Source organism: Desmodus rotundus, chromosome 2 (genome assembly GCF_022682495.2).
Source record: "Desmodus rotundus isolate HL8 chromosome 2, HLdesRot8A.1, whole genome shotgun sequence".
NCBI lineage: Eukaryota > Metazoa > Chordata > Mammalia > Chiroptera > Phyllostomidae > Desmodus > Desmodus rotundus.
This window is the reverse complement of record NC_071388.1, coordinates 72,681,386-72,692,553: the sequence shown is the minus strand read 5'-3', so window position 1 is coordinate 72,692,553 and position 11,168 is coordinate 72,681,386.

Here is an 11,168-nt window from a genome sequence, read left to right as displayed (position 1 = left end):
GAGAGATAGGAAGGGAAAGAGAAAGACAGGGAGAGAAATATCAATGTGTGGTTGTTTCTCATGCACCCCCTACTGGGAACCTGGACCACAACCCAGACATATGCCCTGACTAGGAATTAAACGAGTGACCCTTTAGTTCACAGGCCCATGCTAAATCCACTGAACTACACCAGCCAGGGCTGATACTAACCACATGCTAGGGTACAAAACAAGTCCCAGTAAGTTTAAGGAGACTGAAATTATATCAAGCATCTTCTCCGACCACAATGCTGTGAGACTAGAAGTCAATCACAAGAAGAACATTGAAAAACACGGAAAACATGGACGCTAACATAACATGTTATTAAACAATGAATGAGTCAACGATGAGATCAAGGAAGAAATCAAAAGACACCTTGAAACAAATTAAAATGACACAACAATCTCAAATCTGTGGGATACTGGGGAAGCAATCCTAAGAGGAAAATTCATAGCATTACAGGCCTATCTCAAAACAACAAGAAAAAACTTAAATAAATAATCTAAATTTAAACTTACAGGATTTTGAAAAAGAACAACAAAGCCCAAAGTGAGTAGGAAGGAAATAATAAAGATAGAACAGAAATAAAATATAGTCTAAAAATTATGCAAAAGATAAATGAGTCTAAGAACTGGTTCTTGGAAAAGATAAACAAGATCAACATTTAATCAGACTCATCAAGAATAAAAGAGAAAAGATCCGAATGAAAAAAAAGAATCAGAAATGAAAGAGGAGAAATAACAACTGACACCAAAAACATACAAAGGATTGTAAGAAAATATTATGAACGACTATGTCAACAAACTGGACAACCTAGACAAAATGAATATATTCCTAGAGATATATAATCTTCCAAAACAAAATCAGGAAGAATCAAAGAATTAGACAGCTTACACCTAGTGAAATTGAAGCAGTAATCAAAAAACTCCCAATGTCAAAAACCCCCTGGACTGGATGGCTTCACAGCTAAATTTTACCAAATATTCTGGAAGAACTAACACCTCTCCTTCTCAAACTAGTTCATAAAATTAAAGAGGAGGGAAGTTTCCCAAATTTATTTTACAAGGCCAGCGTTATCCTAATTTCAAAACCAGATAAAGATACTACAAGAAAGAAAATTATAGGCCAATATCACTGATGAACATAGATGCTAAAATCCTAAACAAAATATTAGCAAACCAAATATAGCAATGCATCAAAGCGATCATACAACATAATGAAGTGGGATTTATTCTGGAAATGCAAGGTTGGTACAAAGTTCACAAATCAGTAAATGTGATTCACCACATAAGCAAAATGAAGGATAAAAACCACCTGATCATTTCAATAGATGCAGAAAAAGCATTTGATAAAATCCAGCATCCATTCATGATAAAAAAAAACTCTCACCAAAGTGGGAATACAGGGAATATACATAAACATAATAAAGAACATACATGACAAACCCACCAACAGCATCACGCTCAATGGGCAAAAACTACAAGTGTTTCCTTCAAAATTAGGAATGAAAAAGGTTGTCTGGTTTCACATAGCTTTTTTTAAATTTTTTGTTTTTATTGTTGTTCAAGTACAGTTGTCTCCATTTCCGCCCCCCCCACAACTCCCCCCTGCTCCACCCATCCCTACCTCCCACCCTTGAACCTATACCCTTTGGTTTTGTCCATGTGTCCTTTATACATGTTCCTTCATTACCCTTCCCCTATTTTCCCCCATTATCCTTCTCCTCCCTCCCCTCTGGTTTATGTCAGTTTGGTCTTTATTTCAACATCTCTGGTTACAATTTGCTTGCTTGTTTGTTTCGTTGATTAGGTTCCACTTATAGGTGAGATCATATGGTGTTTGTCTTTCACCACCTGGCTTATTTCACATAGCATAATGCTCTCCAGTTCCATCCATGCTGTTGCAAAGGGTAGGAGCTCCTTCTTTCTTTCTGCTGCATAGTGTTCCATTGTGTAAATGTACCACAGTTTTTTGATCCACTCATTTACCGAAGGTCACGTAGGTTGCTTCCAACACTTAGAGATTGTAAATTGTGCTGCTAAGAACATTGGGATGCATAGATTATTTTGAATTGGTGTGTCAGGGTTCTTAGGGTATAATCCCAGCAGCAGAATTGCCACATAGCAGTGGAAGTCCTAGCCACAGCAATCAGACAAGAAGAAGAAACAAAAGGCATCCATATTGGAAAGGAAGAGGTAAAATTGTCTTTATTTGTGGATGGCACGATACTGTACATAGACGACCTCAAAGATTCCACCGAGAAACTACTAGAACTGGTAAATGAATTCAGCAAAGTATCAGGATACAACATTAATATCCAGAAATAAATTACATTTTTATATGCCAACTAACATAAAAGGAAATTAAAAAAGCAATCCCATTCACAATTGACTCAAAAAGAATAAAATATCAAAGAATAAACATAACCAAGGATGTAAAAGACCTATACACAGAAAATTATGACATTGAAAAAGATACAAATAAGTGGAAGTATATACTGTGTTCATGGATAGGAAGAAATAACATTATTAAAATGACCATGCTATCCAAAGCAATCTATAGATTCAATGCAACTCCTATTAAGATTCCAATGACATATTTCACAGGACTAGAATATTTAGAAACTTTATACAGAACCATGAAAGGCCCTGCATAGCAACAGCAATCCTGAGAAGGAAGAACAAGTTGGATGAATCATGCTACCTAATATGAAACTATACTAAGAGCCCCTAGTAATCAAAGCAGCATGGCAATGGTATAAATACAAACAAATAGGTCAATGTAACAGAATAGAGAGCCCAGAAATAAACCCACAACATCATAGTCAATTAAGATTCAACAGAGAAAGCAAGCACGTACAATGGACTAAAGATAGTTTATTCAATAAATAGTGTTGGGAAAACTGGACAGGTTCCTGCAGAAAAATGAAACTAGGCCACCTTCTTACACCTCACACAAGAATAAATTCAAAATCAATCAAAAACTTAAGCGTTAGACCCAAAACCATAAAAACCCTAGAAGAAAACAGAGGCAGTAAAATCTCGAATATTGCTTGTAGCAATATTTTATCTGATATATGACCCCAGGCAAGGGAAACACAAGAAAAAATAAACAAACTGGAATACATCAAACTTAAATTTTTTTGCACAGCAAAGGATATCATCAACAAAATAAAAAGACAATCCATAGAATGGGAGAACATATTTGCCAATACATCTGATAAGGGGTTAATATGCAAAATGTGTAAAGAATTTACAAAATTCTATACCAAAAAACCAAACAACCCAATTAAAAAATAGGCAAAGGAACTGAATAGACTTCTCCAAAGAGGACATACAGATGGCCAATAGACATATGAAAACATGCTCAACATCACTAATCATCACAGAAATGAAAATTGAAACCACAATGAGAGTCCACCTCACACCTGACAGAATGGCTATAATCAATACATCAACAAATAACAAGTGTTGGTGGGGATGTGGAGAAAGAGGAACCCTTTTGCCCTGTTGGTGGGAATGCAGATTGGTGCAGATACTGCTGAAATCAGTATGGAGATACCTCAAAAATTTAACAATAGATCTGCTTTTTGACCCAGGGATCCCACTTCTGGAAATATATCCAAAGGAACCCAAAACACTAATTTGAAAAAACATAAGCACCCCTATATTCATTGAAGCATTATTTGCAATCGCCAATATATGGAAGCAGCCCCAGTGTCCATCAATGGGTGGATAAAACAATTAGAGGATATTTACATAATGGAACTTGGCCATAAAAAAGGTAGAAAATTTTACCCTCTGCAACAGTATGGACATACCTGGAAAACATTATGCTAAGTGAACAAATCCAGACAGAAATAGACAAATACCATATGATTTCAGTCATATGTGGAATTTAATGAACAAACTGAACTAACAAGCAAAACAGAGACAGACTCATAGATGGAGAGCAGATGACAGCTAGTTGGGGGAGGTTAGTGGGTGGAGAGATTGAGCATAAGGGAAAAAGGACTCATGGACATGGACAACAGTGTGGTGATTGCTGGTGGAGGGGGATATAAGGGGACTAAATGTTAATGAAATAAGTACAATAAAGATTAAATTAAAAATAAGTGGAGTAAAAAAATAACTAGGAAAAATAAATAAGTTGGTGAGAATAACCTAAGTCCTTTTAAAGCCAAGGAAAATTTACTAACTGTGAAAGGAATATTAAAAATCAGTGTGTTGGAAAATAATAATAGTAATAACCAAAGTGAATTTCCAATAAAGGAAAAGTCATTTTCATATTTTATTGCCCAACCCAGTGAGTATTTTAAACTGATTTTAAAAGTACATATGTATTTATAGGTTTGTTTCTTATTGTTATAAATTCCTTCTTAGGTAAATTTTTCTTTGATTCAAGCTTTTACCTGTCATCTTTTGTATCAATGAGAATTGCAATTTTTTTAGATTAATTAGTACACATTAGTTTTCTCTTGAAGACTATCTATATAATAGTTTTGCTTCTTAAGTTTATCAAGAATTGATCAGAAGCTTACATTACAAAGACTTCCAAAGAATATTTTAAAAAGTAACATTCCTGATGTCCTAATGCTCATTGTTTATATGGCCTGAACTTTGTATAATTAAAGACTCTCCATGTGAGTCACTCAGTTTGTGTCTAATGAAGCCAGCGAAAACTAAATAATGACATGGAGATTAGCAGTGTAGTGTATTTTGAAATGTGCATAAATTAGTTGAACGTTCAAGGTCACAAATTACCAATTTAACTAATTTATCTTACACAGTTGTGGGGAAAACTCAATATGCCTTAGCTGCATAGGGATGAAAGGGCAATGCTTATTGTAATGCATATTAATATATTAAGTCACAAATTTTTCATGAAATTTTACCTTCAGAAATATGAAGAAACCATTAGACAATGAGTCAATATTCAAAATATTTTAAAGCATGTTATATGGAATGCACCTTCTGTATGAAGCATAACATATATTTTTAGTAAAGTAAAATATATTTATAATGAAAATAAATATAGTGATAATGTCACTTGATGATTCAAATTATACTTTTGATGTTTTCAAAAATGTTTATTAAAGAAAATATTAAAAGATATGTATATGGATGGATGAAAAAATGAGTGAATGAGTAGACTGATAAAGATATAGATAGAAAAATAGGTGTTCCAGGAATATAATAAAAAGTACTCTAAAGTTTGATGTGGAGACATGGTAAATATGTTTTATATTGACAAAGCTAGAATATTAAAATTAGGATATACAAATAACATTTACAGAAATTAAAATTATAAATAACACCTCTTGAGCAACAAAATAATAACAGCATAATTTTATCAGCAAGTTTTACCAAACTTTCAAAAAACAATAATTATTTTATATAATTTTTTGGCAGGAAATAGAGCTCATTGATAAGACATTTTTATAGTCTTGATACCAAAGATTGATCAAGGCATTAAAATTAAAAATCATATTATTTAGACTCAAGTTGCATTAAACTATATGTAATTAGTCAAATATTTCAATGTATTTAAACATAATTAATAATGTTGATGTATATGGGCCATCTGTATGTCCTCTTTGGTAAAGTGTCTATTCATATCTTTTGACCATTTTTTAATTGGATTATTTATCTTTCTGGTGTTAAGTTGTATGAGTTCTTTATATATTTTGGAAATTAACCCTTTATCAAGTGTATCATTGGTGAATATGTTCTCCCATACAGAAGGTTTTCTTTTCATTTTGTTGATATTTTCTTTAACCATGCAAAAGCTTTTTAATTTTATGTAGTCACATTTATTTTTCCTTTATTTCCCTTGTCCTAAGTGACATATCAGCAGAAATATTTCTACAGGAGATGTCTGAACTTTTTGCCTGTGTTTTCTTCTAAAATGCTCAATGTCACTAACTGTCAGAGAGACACAAATTAAAAATGAAACTGCCTTTTGACCCAGTGATCCTACTGTGGGAATGTATCCTATGAATCCTGAAACATCATTTCAAAAGAATGTATACATCCATATGTTCTTTGCAGGGTTATTTATAATCACCAAGATCTGGAAACAGCCCATGTGCCCATCAGTAGATGAGTGGATAAAAATGCTGTGGTACATTTATACAAGAGAATACTATGCAGCTATAAAAAAGAAGAAACTTTTATCTTTTGCCATAAGATGGATGGACCTGGAGAATGTTATGCTAAGTGAAATAAGCCAGTCAGAGAAGGATAAATACCATATGATATGATCTCACTTTATATGTGGAATTTAGTAAAAAAAAAACTGAACAAAATATATTGTAATAATACATGTATAATTTTTTTACATTACCTTGGGTGATCCCAATGCCAAACCTTCCAGCAATCATAGAACAGGTTACATTTTTCTAGTCTTCAATGACCACTGTTTCTCTCTCCTTCCAATCTTTACAAACAGTCTCCTTGAGATCTTACTGACTTTTTGTTTTCATTGAATTTAACGGAATGACAATGTTTAATGAAATTATATAGGTTTCAAGTTTACAGCGCTATAATACATCATCTGTATATCATGTTGTGTGCATCCCATCTGAAGTCAACTCTCTTTCCATACCATTTATTGTCACTTTGACCTTTTCTACCTGCTCTCCCCACCCCTCTTTCCCTCTGGTAATCATCAAACTGCTGCCTGTGTCTGAGTTTTTTAGCTAACTTTTTTTGTTTAATTCCTTCATCTTTCCAACCAGCCCCCCATCCCCTCCCCTTGGACAGCTATCAGTCTGTTTTCTATATCTGTGAGTCTGTTTCTATTGTGTTTGTCAGTTTATTTTGTTCATGAGATTCCACATGTATGTGAAATTATATGGTATTTGTCTTTCTTAGATTAGCTTATTTCACTTAACATAATACTCTCCAGATGCATCCATGCTGTTGCAAAAAATAAGATTTCACTTTTTATGGCCATATAGTATTCCATTGTGTAAATGTAGCACAGTTTTATTTTATCCACTCACCTACCGATGGCCACTTGGGCTGTTTCCAAATCTTGGCTATTGTAAATAACACTCCCATGAACATGAAGGTGTATATATTCTTTGGAATTAGTGTTCTTGGTTTCTTTGGCTATATTCTGAGAAGTGGAATTGCCAGGTCATAAGATAGTTTCATTTTTAATTTTTTTGAGGAAACTGAGGGTGGCAGGGTAGGGAGAAGACCCTACTGACTTTTGATCATAATCTTATCCCAAAGACAATGCAACCAACATGTGTTAGTTTTTCTTACATTAACAACTTCTAAGTACCAATTCTTTTTTAGCTGTTTTTTTTTTTTTTTTTGCTGAAAATAGTACAAGTAGATTGTACAATAAGAATCTACTTCAAAAACAGAGGATTAAAAGAAGGATAACTTTCTAGATCTTATAGATCTGCGTTGCCCTGGATCAGCAGGGAAGTCCATGTGCTGATCTTGCGTAGGATCTCTGCTGCAGCTGCAGTCAGAAGCCAACTGTGGTTGGAACTGGAGTCATTTGGAGTCTCACCTGGGAGGCTGGAATGGTTGCTCCATGAAGTCTTAAACCTTCTCCTCCAGGTTTATCCATTTGCTTTATGTTCTTTCTCACATGACTATACCAAGCATCTCCAGAAAGTGCAAAATCAAAGTTATCAGACCTTTTATAAGGTTTATAATAAAATGAGTACAATGTCACTTCACAAACTTCTATTGACTAAATAACCACAGGGCAAGCCCAGAAAAGAAATAAGCTATACCTCTTGATGGTGGAGTGAGTCAAAATTTGTGTCCATAGGTTCTTTACAACAAGGAGCATATCCTTGCTTTATTTCTCACTTCAATAGAAATTCCTTTTTTTCAGCATTAAGCATGTTTAGTTGTTGTTTTGGCTTTTTTTTAGTTATTTACTACTTTTTTCCTATTAGTGTGAAGAGTATGAGATTTGGAGTGAAAAGCCTTAAATCTAGTCCTATCCCTCTCATAAGTTTTTTAAAAAAAGATTAATACTGAGCTGTAGTTTTTGCACCTGTAAATCAGAAATAACCATGTTTTCCTTGCTAGAAGTGACAAAATGTCTTTAAATAGGTTTTGTAAAGAGTTTTTTGTTGAAATTATGTCGTGAAAAATTCTAATCATTCTCACTATGATAAGAGTTATTAGTGGCCCTGGCCAGGTAGCTCAGGTGGCTGGAGCATTGTCCCGATACACCAAGGTTGTGATGATCCCCGTTTAGCATCTACAAGAATCAGCCAATGTCTATTCAGGCCCTTTGTCCATTTTTTATATGGGTGGTTAGTTTTTTTGGTGATGAGTTTTGTAAGTTCTTTATACATTTTGGATATTAATCCCTTATCAGATGTATTGGCAAATAGGTTCTCACAATCTATGAGTTGTCTTTTTATTTTGTTGTTGTTTTCTTTTGCTGGGCAAAAACTTTTTAGTTTTATGTAGTCCCATTTTTTTTTCCTTGTGCTTCCTTCTCCTGGGAGGATATATCTGATAAAATATCGCTATAAGCCATGTCTGAGATTTTGCCGCCTATGTTTCCTCCTACGATATTTATGGTTTTGGGTCTAACATTTAAGTCTTTAATCCATTTCAATTTAATCTTGTGTGTGGTGTAAGAAGGTGGTCTAGTTTCATTCTTCTTCATGTATCTGTCCAATTTTCCCAACACCATTTATTGAATAAATTATCTTTAGTCCATTGTATGTGTTTGCTTCCTCTGTCGAATTCTAATTGACTATAATGGTGTCGGTTTAAGTCTAGGCTGTCTATTCTGTTTCTTTGATCTAGTGTCTGTTTTTATGCCAGTACCATGCTGCTTTGATTACTAAGACCTCATAATATACTTTGATGTTAGGTTGCATGATTCCAAATGGGCAAGGACCTGAATAGACACTTCTACAAAGAGGACATAGAACTGGCAAATAGACATATAAAAAGATGCTCAATGTCACTAATCACCAGAGAAATGCAAATGGAAACCACAATGAGATACCATCTCACACCTGTCAGAATGACTAGCATGAATAAATCAATGAACAACAAGGGCTGGTGAGGATGTGGAGAAAGGGGAACAATTTTGCACTGTTGGTGGGAATGCAGACTGGTGCAACCACCATGGAAAGCAGTGTGGAGATACCTCAAAAAGTTAAAAATGGAACTTCCTTTTGACCTAGTGATTCCACCTCTGGGAATTTATCAAAAGAAACCAAAAACACTAATTCAAAAGAACATAACCATCCCTTTGTTCATTGCAGCATTATTTACAATCACCAAGATATGGAAACAGCCCAAGTGTCCATCAGTAGATGAGTAGATAAAAAAACTATGGGACATTTACACAGTGGAATACTACTCAGCCATAAAAAACAAGAAACTTTCACCCTTTTTGACAGCACAGATAGACCTGAAGAACATTAGGCTAAGTGAAATAAGACAGTCAGAGAAAGAAATATACCATATAATTTCACTTACATGTGGAATCTAATGCACAAACTGAACTAACAAGCAAAATAGAGACAGACTCATGGATAAAGGGTAGGCTGAGAGCTCTGGGATGGGGGTGGAAGGATAAGAAAAAAGAAAAAAGGACTTATGAACATAGCCAACAGTGTGGTGATTTCAGGGGGGGGGGGAATGGGTATAAGGGGGACAAAAGGTAATGTAAAAGAATATTCAGCTCATATTATTAAAAGCAAAATGGAGGTATGATTAAGGTAACAACAAATGCTTGTAACCCATCCCTTGTTCATTTCAGAACATATTCATACAGAAGAATAAAGAAAGGGTGTAAATGCTTCAGTGCAGTGGCTGACAATTTCAAAAAATGATTTAACCAAAGATCTAAAGATAAGTGTGCTGGTTCTGGATATTTTTTTCCCTCATATTGGCCCCAGTTCCATGTATTTGGCACATATTCTTTATAGTTCAGGATCTAAGGTTATGAGCATTTATTTTTTTATTCAAGATCATACTTATCTCTCTTTTGTTACTTTTGTTTGTTTTCTATTTTTCTAATGAGATTTCAAAGACAAAAATCAAATGGAAATGCTTTTGTCCTTTACATTTAAGGTTTGTTATTCAATTTTACTATTTTTATTTTAAGCATATCTAACATCTTATTATATTAGAAAGTATTGTATATTAATGAACCTGTTACAGAGCAAGAGGGAGGGGGTGGTTCCTTCACGATAAATTATTACGGAAAGGATTCCCCCTTTCTGTCTCTGGAGGTTCCTTCCCCCACGTCCACCTGCTAGGTTTGCAATGCCCGCCGCCAGAGGAAAGACGTCTCTCAATGCCAGAGACTGGTGAAAAGGAAAGGAATTGTTTATTTAAAAGTTACACAAACTTAGAATAATGACCTAATGTCTTCAATAAGATACTAAAGTCCTCTAGAATACCCACAGATGCACAGTCCTTCCCTCTCCCTGTGCCCAGTCTGGGGTACCGTGTCTCAGGAAAAGAAGTAGAAGTCCGTGATTCAGGCTCCTGGCTCCATCAGCTGTGTGGCCGCTGCAATCTCCAGTTAATCCAAAGCCATGTGGCACCTTCTCATGGCCCACCAGCAAGAGTCCTCTCTCCCCTTTTCTTCTCGGCAAAGTCTCTCCTGCTGCCTAAGCCACGTGGCAAGAAGAAGCACTCCAAAACCTCGTGGTCCTCTCTACTCTCCTTCAGAACCGCGTGGTCCTTTTCCCCACTTCAGAACCACATGGACCTCTATCTATCTACTTGCTTCAGAGCCTTGTGATTCTCCCATTTACTTCAGAGCCGCGTGGTCTACTCCTTCCTTCAGAGCCGCATGGTCTCCTCCCCATTTACTTTGGAGCCGCCTGGTCTCTTCTTTTCTCCCCCAAAACCTTGTGGTCCTCCTTACTACTATGGAGCCGCGTGGTCTCTTCTTTCTATGGCTGCCGGGCCTAGGTTTAAATCCCAGTGCCCATCTTCCTTTGCAGCCCCATTTCTGACTCCTCCTACAGTCAGTTACACCTGCCAGCATCCCCCTATTCTTCCAGCTTTACTGGGCTGCCATAGTAAGTCTGGGCAGGTGTGGCCCCATGGCATGGAGCCAATCATCTCCAAGCTCTCACGCAGGCCCTGTAGCCAGGGGGAGTTGCTTCCCAGTCCCATCTTGGGTGGAA